Source organism: Lissotriton helveticus, chromosome 8, assembly GCF_964261635.1.
Source record: "Lissotriton helveticus chromosome 8, aLisHel1.1, whole genome shotgun sequence".
NCBI lineage: Eukaryota > Metazoa > Chordata > Amphibia > Caudata > Salamandridae > Lissotriton > Lissotriton helveticus.
Genome location: NC_136069.1, coordinates 280,200,796 through 280,210,384, shown reverse-complemented (window position 1 = coordinate 280,210,384; position 9,589 = coordinate 280,200,796).

Below are 9,589 nucleotides of genomic sequence, written 5' to 3'. Positions count from 1 at the left end.
TTCAATCGTTGGAATATTGGCGTTTGGGCAGATATGACCCACGGACACGGTTTATGACTTTTCTTGAGAAACATTTGGATTTGGGTTATCATGTCCTATAATTTGGAATTTTTGAAAGACTAACTTTGAGGATGCTATAAATTACTCAAGTCCATGGATGCTGCTGGGAACGCCCCCAGCAACACCCATTGCAGGCCCCTTTAACGCAGGACACTTTTTAAAGGGACTGATATTTATCAGGCAGGATTACGCCACAAAAAGTGGCTTAGTCTTGCCTGATAAATATCACTCAGTTTTCTGCGCCACCGGAACGTCACAAAAAGTGACATTCCGGAGGCGCAAGGGGCTCGTAAATAAGGCCAAAAAGCAGTAATGATGGGACCCCCTCTAGAAGTGAAATCAGGCCAGGGAACAGAGGGGAAAAACAAAGTACAGTCAGAAAAAAGTTCCCTCATTGGCCACAGCTATTTTTAACACGTATACATCATATTCTTCATACTACCGGTGACAAATACACAACAATTTCCTTTGAATTTTCTTCACCAATATATATCATTTTTATTTTTTTGGGTATAAATTATTCATAGCTTTGCTTACACTTTTATATTTTCATTAAGGTAAGATTTCATATAGAACACAAAATTACACAATAAGCACATCTACAGTGATTAAATAATACATACAAGAGAAAAACAATAAGAGTAGATATATTACATATCACACACTAATGAAAAAAGAGAAAGTTGTTAAATAACAGTCTCTATGCCCCTGAAAATACACAACCGTCCACAACATACATACTCATTCATACTGACATAGCATACACATGCACAGCGACATATACCTTCAAGTCAGCTCTCAGACCCTTCAAGACAGTTGCATTTTGTAAATCCCATACCGTCAATCTCCAGGATCCTCTACTTCTATCCCTACCCATTCCCACCCTTGCTAGTAGTGGGGAGTGGTCGGAGATCCCTCTAGCTTTATACTCCGCCGTGTCGTCTATTGTCAAGTTTTGTCTGGGCATGAAAACGTAGTCCAGCCTCGAGTATACTCTATGGGAGCCCGAGAAGAAGGAGTAGGTCTTCTGATCGGGGTGTAGCCACCTCCACACATCTGTAAGTCCCATGTTTGTAGCCATTTGAGAGAGGGGAGTCCGGGTCTGATCCCTGGACGCCGTTCCCGTCTGGTCCATCCCTGGGTCCATCACATCATTAAAATCTCCCCCAAGAATCTGTGTAGTGTCAGCTGTGTCTAGAAGAATATCTACCACTTTCTTAAGCGTGTTGGCCTGCAGTTTTGGGGGGGCATACACTGAGAGTATCGTGTACTCGCGCCTATTCCATGTCCTCCTTACCCCCACATAAGTCCCCTGTGGATCCGTCCATGTTCGAGCTATACTGAACGGTGTGGTCTTTTTTATCATGATGGCCACCCTTCTCGAGCCCGTGGTGTATCCAGCATGTGCCAATACCTTGTACTGACCTCTGGCCAGGAAGGCACAGTTTGTCCCTTTGAGATGCGTTTCCTGTAGCAGTGTTATGTCAGGATTTAGCCGTTTAATATAAGAAGTCACCAACCCTCTCTTAATCTTACTGCCAAGCCCATTTACATTCAATGTCAGGACACTGAATCCCCTTTGGTCTCTGTAGTTTGTCACGTGATCACCCGGCAGTCTAATGTGTGTGTTGGATAGTACAGTTGGTCTCCTGTGTGGAGGCATTGTTTGGAACACTTAAGTGTGCGGCCACCATGACATGATTGCCCCCCCCTCCCCTCCTCAACTCCACCCCTTCACCCACCCGACCCCCCCCCCAACTGAACTCCCGTTCCCCAACATCCTCAAACCCGCCGCTGCCCCCCATTCCCCCCTCCCCACCGCCCCCCCCTTCAGTCTCAACCTCCGTCGAACCAAGACTGCTGGCGGAGAGGGTCTGTCGCCCTCCCTTGGGTCCCCCCACTTAACCTACAGTTGCACCTTACGTAGCGGGTGAGTTTCCCGCCCGATCAACCTGCAATGATGAAGAACATAGCATAGAAATAAATTACAAACAGTAAATAAAGGGGTGTTTGTAACTTGCGTGCCCCCTCAACGATGAGCTGTTTTCTCAGTTACCAGTCCTGTCCCCTGTCAGGATTGTGAGTCCTGCGTCCCATTGCCCAGATCTTCCGCCAGACCGGGCGTCTCCTGCTCTAGCTCTCGGATTGCCGTCTCTAGGGGATGTAGGGAGCGTCCTTCTACTTCCTCCCCTTCCGATGTTCGGCCACCCGGGTCGTCTTCGTCGTCAGAGGCATCACGATTGGCCAAGCAACTGAATCTGGACCCCGGCGCTGCTGCCCTCCCCGCTGAAGATGCCGAGTCCTGTCTCCTCCGTCCGGATGTGTTGGGACCCGGGTATGCTCGATCTGTCGGCGGCCTTCGACACCGTTCCCCACGAGGGCTTGCTCACCAGACTTCATGAGATCGGTCTGAGGGGGACGGTGTTCAGCTGGTTTACATCTTTCTTAGCTGGTCGCCGACAGACGGTCTGGGCCTCCTCAGCCTCCGCTGAGATGCCGCCATTGGGAGTCGGAGTCCCGCAGGGCTCTGTATTGAGCCCGACTCTTTTTAACATCTTTATGACCCCTCTGGCGGCTCTGGCTGAGTCCTTTGGGGCCCAGATCGTATCCTACGCGGATGACACACCTGCCGGAAAGGGGAGGACTTTGATGGAGAGAGTATCCGTGAGTGCCTTGGGGCGGTTTTCAAATGGCTCCAACTGAACAGCCTCAAGTGCAACTCAGATAAATCGGAGGTACTCTTCTTCGGCTGTCAATCCGACCCGGACTGGCAGGTGTGGTGGCCTGTGGATATGTCCCCTCCGAGGCAGTCATCTCAGTTAGCGAAGAATTTGGGGGTTAAAATTGACAACGGTCTGACCTTAAGATCTCAGATCCTTGCCCTTACGGGCACCTGCTTTGGACTTCTCCGTATGCTTCGGAAGTTTTTTCCGTTGCTTTCCGAGGAACATAGGAGGATTACGGTGCAGGCCTTGATCGGTTCTAGATTGGACTACTCTAACATCTTATATCTTGGCCTGCCCGAATACCTCCTGCAACGGATGCAGGTGGTCCAGAATGCAGCAGCGCGCGCCATTTTTGGTCTGCACAGGCGAGTTCATGTTCCCGGCCTGCTGCAGTCGCTTCACTGGCTGCCTATCAGACAGCGGATAGCTTTTAAAGCTTTGACCCTCGCACATAAGGCCTTCTATTCCACGGGGGCCAAATACTTGCAGAGGAGGCTTATGCCATACCGTCCTTCTCGATCTCTGAGATCAGAGTCGAAGTTTCTCGCCATTGTTCCTCGGGTGAGGAGGGCTCGCTTGGGTGGCCGCTCTTTGATGCTCCGGGCTCCTCAGCTCTGGAACTCTCTGCCCCTCTCGCTTCGCAGCAATTCAAACCTGCTATCTTTTAGGAAGATGATTCAGAAAAGGGGGTGGTGATGAACAGAGTGTCTGAATTAAGCAGACCACTCTTACCCAGTCCAAAGATCAGGGCTTGATCCATCACCGTTATTTAGCTCACTGCCCCATCCCAGCTCAGAACCTGGCTATATGCAAATTAGTCTGTCCCTGGCCCAGTGCATCATGGGAACAGGGCAGACCAAACTACCAAGCCAATTCTTCACCAGAAAGGAGACAAGCTTCCGGGGACCGGTTTCTGCCATTTCAGGCGTCGTCGGCCCGGCTTGCTTGAATCCTGATGGAGCAGTGAGCAAGGGACTCATGTCTGAGTATACCCTTCCACGCTTATGGTGGACAAAATGATTCAGAAAAGGGGGTGGTGATGAACAGAGTGTCTGAATTAAGCAGACCACTCTTACCCAGTCCAAAGATCAGGGCTTGATCCATCACCGTTATTTAGCTCACTGCCCCATCCCAGCTCAGAACCTGGCTATATGCAAATTAGTCTGTCCCTGGCCCAGTGCATCATGGGAACAGGGCATCTTTTAGGAAGGGCTTGAAAACCTGGCTTTTTGCCTCTTAGATTTCATTTTTTTCTTTTTCCCTTCCTTCTTTTAGGATGTTGTGTTTTGTTTTCCAGGATGTCAATAAAGCGCCGGGACACTCTGTTGAGTAGCTGTGCGCTATAAAAGTTACAAATAACATAACATAACATAACATAACATAACATAACATAACGTATGGTGTCGTCTGCGTACGTCGCCTTGTCCGCGGCTTTTTAAGTCTTTGAGTCTTAGGGGGGCTGCGCCTAAGGCTGGCGGCTGCCATCTCCTCCCTTATCCTGCGGCCTTCGTCCGCAGCCCCTCTGAGAATAGGATGCTCCTCCAGCCACTGCCAGGCCTCTTCCTGGCGGTTGAAAAAGTGAGTCTTGCCCTCAAATATCACTTTCAGTTTCGCTGGAAAGAGCAACATGTACATTATGTGTAGGTCTCTCAACTTTGCTTTTACAGTATCATAGGAGCGTCTTTGTTTCTGCACCTCCTGGCTGTAATCCGGGAAAATAATAATGTTCGTATTTTCTAGACGTATTTCTCCCAACTTCCTGGCCTCTCGGAGTATAAGATCTCTGTCCGCAAAGTTCAGGAAACGTGCAATGACCGGTCTCGGCCTTGCTCCCTCCGGGGGTTTCGCCAGGAGCGCCCTATGCGCCCGTTCAATTACAAAGCAGTTCGAGAATTGTGCCTGCGGGAAGGTTGTCTTCAGCCAGGAGTGCAGATAAGTCGCCATGTCCGCCCCCTCGATACCATCTCTAAAGCCCACGAAAAATAGGTTGTTGCGTCTTGCCCTGTTTTCCGCATCATCCACCTTCCATAGCAGTTGCCGGTGTGATGCTTGGAGTTCCGCCATGTCCTTCCGGAGGGTGGTGAGGGAATCTTCCGCCTCGCTGATCCGTGTCTCTGCCGTCGTCACCCTCTCTGTCAGATTTCGGAAATCCTGGCGCAGGAGCAGCACCTCCGAGCCTACTTCGCCTATCTTGACCTCCAAAGCTGTTCTCGAGTCTTGTATATCCGTCCTAGACGCTTGTATCGCCTCCAACAGCATTGCAGTGTCCGAACGCGCACCTGTGGCCACCGGGATCGTCTCTTTCTGTGGACGGGCCGAGGCATAATTATCCATGGTATCCTGTTGATAAGCGTGGCTCAAATCCACCTGAGCGACTTACCTCACTCATCTATCATTCTCATATAATAAGCCAGCCAGGCAGTGGAGAAGAATAAACAAGTAATTTTATTAGGCCACAAACTCCCATATGAGAGGGCCCTGTCTGACCTCACTCTCTAAGAGTGTGGTGAGAGGACTGCCTCATATCATCACAGTAACACATTATAATACAAAAAGGCAGAGTAAAACACGCCCATACTGGAAAAGTACTGGACCCCGGAGAGGATAAACAATGGCCTCATACAAGAGGCATCTGCACCTGGAATTGCAACATTCTCTCTTCTGACTCCAAGGACACGGAGCCAGGCCTTAGCATCTCCAGCACATGAGAACAGAGTGATAAGGGGTTTCACTAGTAGTTTCAGTCACAGTGAGCTGAGAGACAAAACTGCTGACATGTGGAATATTCCTATTCCTACGGGAGGGGGATGAGCAAGTGCAACTCGCACAGAAAGAGAAATGCTTCAAAAAATGGTGGCACACAGGCCAAGCTAAGAAGACTGAAATAATGTCACACGCATAAATGAATAACTAATAGAAGAATATAAACGTAAATGCATAAATGAATATATCAGTAGTTAGACACATTCTGCTAACTCATAAGCATAATGTATGCAGTGGGCGGGGCATGGAGAAATGAAACCTATCAGACCATCCTTTTAGCAGACTGTGGCTAACTTTATTAACTAAAAGGAGAGCCTTTACATCAAATTCTAAGGGCCAGGACACTATACTGATCAAAAATATCATCATCAATAAGCATTAGCCAGTGAATTTCATGAAGTTCAACAGCATTGGAAACAGGGTGTAGTCTTGTTGGCCTTCTGGAAACTCGTATATTGCTGGCACACATGGAGCAACAAGGGGGAAGGCAATAAACACAGAGGCAGCAAGTCAGTAATACACCTACATTTCCTACAACCCAGTCGGGGAGTCAGGAAATCAGGCTGTTGAAAGAATTTCACCCTACCAATCAAAGTGTACCAGCCCACGCAGCTATTCACAGGTGTCAAGGGAAGTGCCAGTAACCTGTCCTTCTTATATGCAGCGGAAAGGAGTAACCCACAGACCCAGCAATCTGTCACCTTACACAGCATGGCCATGGTCACAGAAGTAGTGCAGCATGCTATAGGGCAGGAAATGCAGAGGCAACAAGTAAAAGAACAACCCCTGCCATACCTACTAGGACAATAATTATTCTCTGGGTGTGAGGCACCCTCCTTTTTGACTAATCTAAATACATCACACTTTAAGTCATGAGCAGGAATTAAATGCAAATAAGATCAAACTGTCATCATCAAGGAAAACACCCGATTGAATCCAATACTGAGGGCTCACTTGCATTATCAGCTAGGACCTATATCTAACATCCTTGGAGTAAATATTTTATCAGGCTGAGAAATGTGTTTTACTAAACCACTCAAAGTATACTAACCCTCACAGCTACTTCCATAGGGCAAGAATACAAGCAACAATTTTCCACCCGTGTGTGTGTGTATGAAGGCAATGACCCACACACCCAATAATTGTTTTGCTGTTCTATGAATAACATGTGTCAGGTGCAACATTTGAATACTACATCATATTAATGAACTTCCCAGTGCTCCTCTTCGTGAGGATCTAGAGTACCAATGATATCATCAGGTGGCGTTGAAATACTCATGAAGGTATGTGTCAAGCAACAAGAAACTAATTCTCTAAAGAGAAATATGAAAGCAACAGTTAGGATACAAACAAACACAATATTAAATTTGTAGACCAAGAGAAGCAAAATGATCAGGGACATCTGGACAAGGAGCCGCAGGGGCTGCTCCTCCATGGGAATAGGAACATTCAAAACACAAATTTCCCTAGCTAAAATGTCCAAATTAAACTAAAGGAAACAATCTGCAACACAGCCAGCCAGAGGGGGGTCTTCTCCCTGTGTCCATCTGAGCCTCACAGGTAAGCTCGTATTATCCATCAAAAATTCAAAAATCATCTGCGTTGGAGCTGCACTTGCTAGCAACTCAAATGGAAAACAATCTTGGCCAATGATGCAAAGTCTTTCTTGCAGAATTTTAGCAACCACCAATCCAGGTAGTGCCCTCTACAAATTCTGTCCAGTGTCTCGCTCAGTACACCAGATATGAATCTAACAGATACTAAGAGCACTGTATCTGTACCCTAAGACTAAAGTCTCTCCCTATCTCCTACTTTTCTTCTCCTGGTGCACCGCTCTTCTGTCGAGGCCATAGATTGTATAAAGTGTGAGCAGGTACCTTAGCAGACAAAACTGTAGATTCCAAAACAGATGGGGAACAGGGAAACCTGAAGCATAACCACTGGAGAACTGGCGGCAGCCTTTTGCACAGACAGAACTGCCCCTCTCAAGTATTTCTGAGAAACGAACCACTGGGGAACTGGCGCAAAAGCGAAGAGTGAGTCCTCCATCTCGGTCAGGCCTGCCCTTTTCTTACCCAGGAATCACACACCTACAGCAGCTTCAGTGGTACCTTGGCTCCAAGCTAAACTTCCATTGGTATCTTCTGACGACGGGACTTGACTTGCACTTGAAGTTGAATCCGATGCTTGGGTCCCCTCTGGCTCGGGCTGTGTGACTCATTTCTATTGATGGACAGAACAAAGGTCTTTAGACAAGGCATATGAATAAAATTCAAATTCAAAGAAACCAAATGAGGTCTATTCTGTGCTTTCATATTTCTTTACCCATGTCAATTTGAAGGTGAACACATTGTACCTATCAATACATTTGTGCACTGACATTAGGTAATACATTACATATCTGACTTTTCGCTGTATTACCTGTAGATGGACGTTTGCATTTATTGAATTCTAAGAGAAGAGAGAAAAAATAAAACAAAACAGACATGTTGTATTCCCCCATTTGCACTTGAGAAACAGCAAAAAGGGAAGTTCAAACCGCTCTTCCTATAGCGAGTACACAGCGTCTACTTTATGAACCTTCACTGTTGTGCAAAACTTCAAACACTTCTAATATTCTTTTTCTTTACTCAAAACAACTATATTTTTTTTGCTCATGACCATGCTCACATATTACTAATTTCTACAAATCTTTCATTTCTAAAAATATTTGTGCTGAGGATCACACATCATCTTTTCACTTTTTTCACTATTTAGACCATGTAACATTTTATTTAGGGGAAAACCTGTTCACCAGCTCTAATAGGGAATATCAGCTGAACTTTACCGGCTAACTGATAAGAGACTTGTACACCTTTACTTAGTGCTGCACAATAATGGTGTTGTTACCTAGGAATGTGACACAAAAGTACCGACCTATTGTTCCCTTCAAAGGTCAAATAGGAAACACTAGTCAGGAGGCAACTCAAGACCTGGCTGTTCGAGCAGTAGCGGACCCCTTCCCCCCAAGCGCCTTGGGACCCTCCCGGGTGAGTAGCGCGCTAATTCTAAAACTCTCAGTTTACCCAACACTTGTAGAACAAAACTACCCACGTCTAATTCCCTTTTTAGATCAAAGCAGGACAGGAGGGAGCAATACACATGTTACCTAGTTCTAATTTATATGAGAGCTAGCGGGGAGCTAGCTCCAGCGGGAAGCTAGCCTCCTCCCCCATTTTTTACAGAAGGAAATCTGAAACATATTTCACTTCGGTCAATACCATCAACCACTGGGTGTAGCCCTGAGCATAAACAAAATTCTAGGGGATACGTAGCACTTTTGAGAGGGCTAGAACATCTTTTAGCACATGTAGAAATGTCATTGCCATAAAATGATATGTGTGCCTATTAATATCAACGTATCTGAGGAAGAGTAGTAAGGAAATGGAACTGGAACTGGGACACAGCTGAAGTCCCCCATAACTAGGCACTATGCGACATTCATTAGGGAAATGGCGGCAAATGGAAAATCTATAAATGAACAAAAATTACTGAGGTAATGGTCAGGCTTGTGACACAACACCATGAGTACACCGTAGAACTCTCGTATTTTTCCCTCCATACCCCTTTTAACCAAATAGACAAACACTGCTGAAGTGTTGCCTGTGAAATTTAGGGACCAGAACAAATTCCCCATAGAGGAGCTTGTTCTAGTATCAATAATAGAATTATCAAAAAATACAATACAGAGACATACAAAGAATAAAAACAAGCATACCAAGGCAGCAGGTATACTTGCTGTGTTAAGCACAGATAGCATAGAAAATTCACTGTAACGCATGCAAATGAGCTGTGACACACAACACGATGCCATGCATTTCATGTACAGTGAGCCTGTGGCTCAAAACCCAGCATGCTGGCCTACTTAATTTATCAAGCTTAAGATCGATCAGCATACCATCCACGCAGAACAGAGCAAGCAATGCACAATAAGCCAAAGAAAACATAAAACACAGAATAGCACAAAGGCCACAAAAAGAAAACACAATATTAGTTACTCA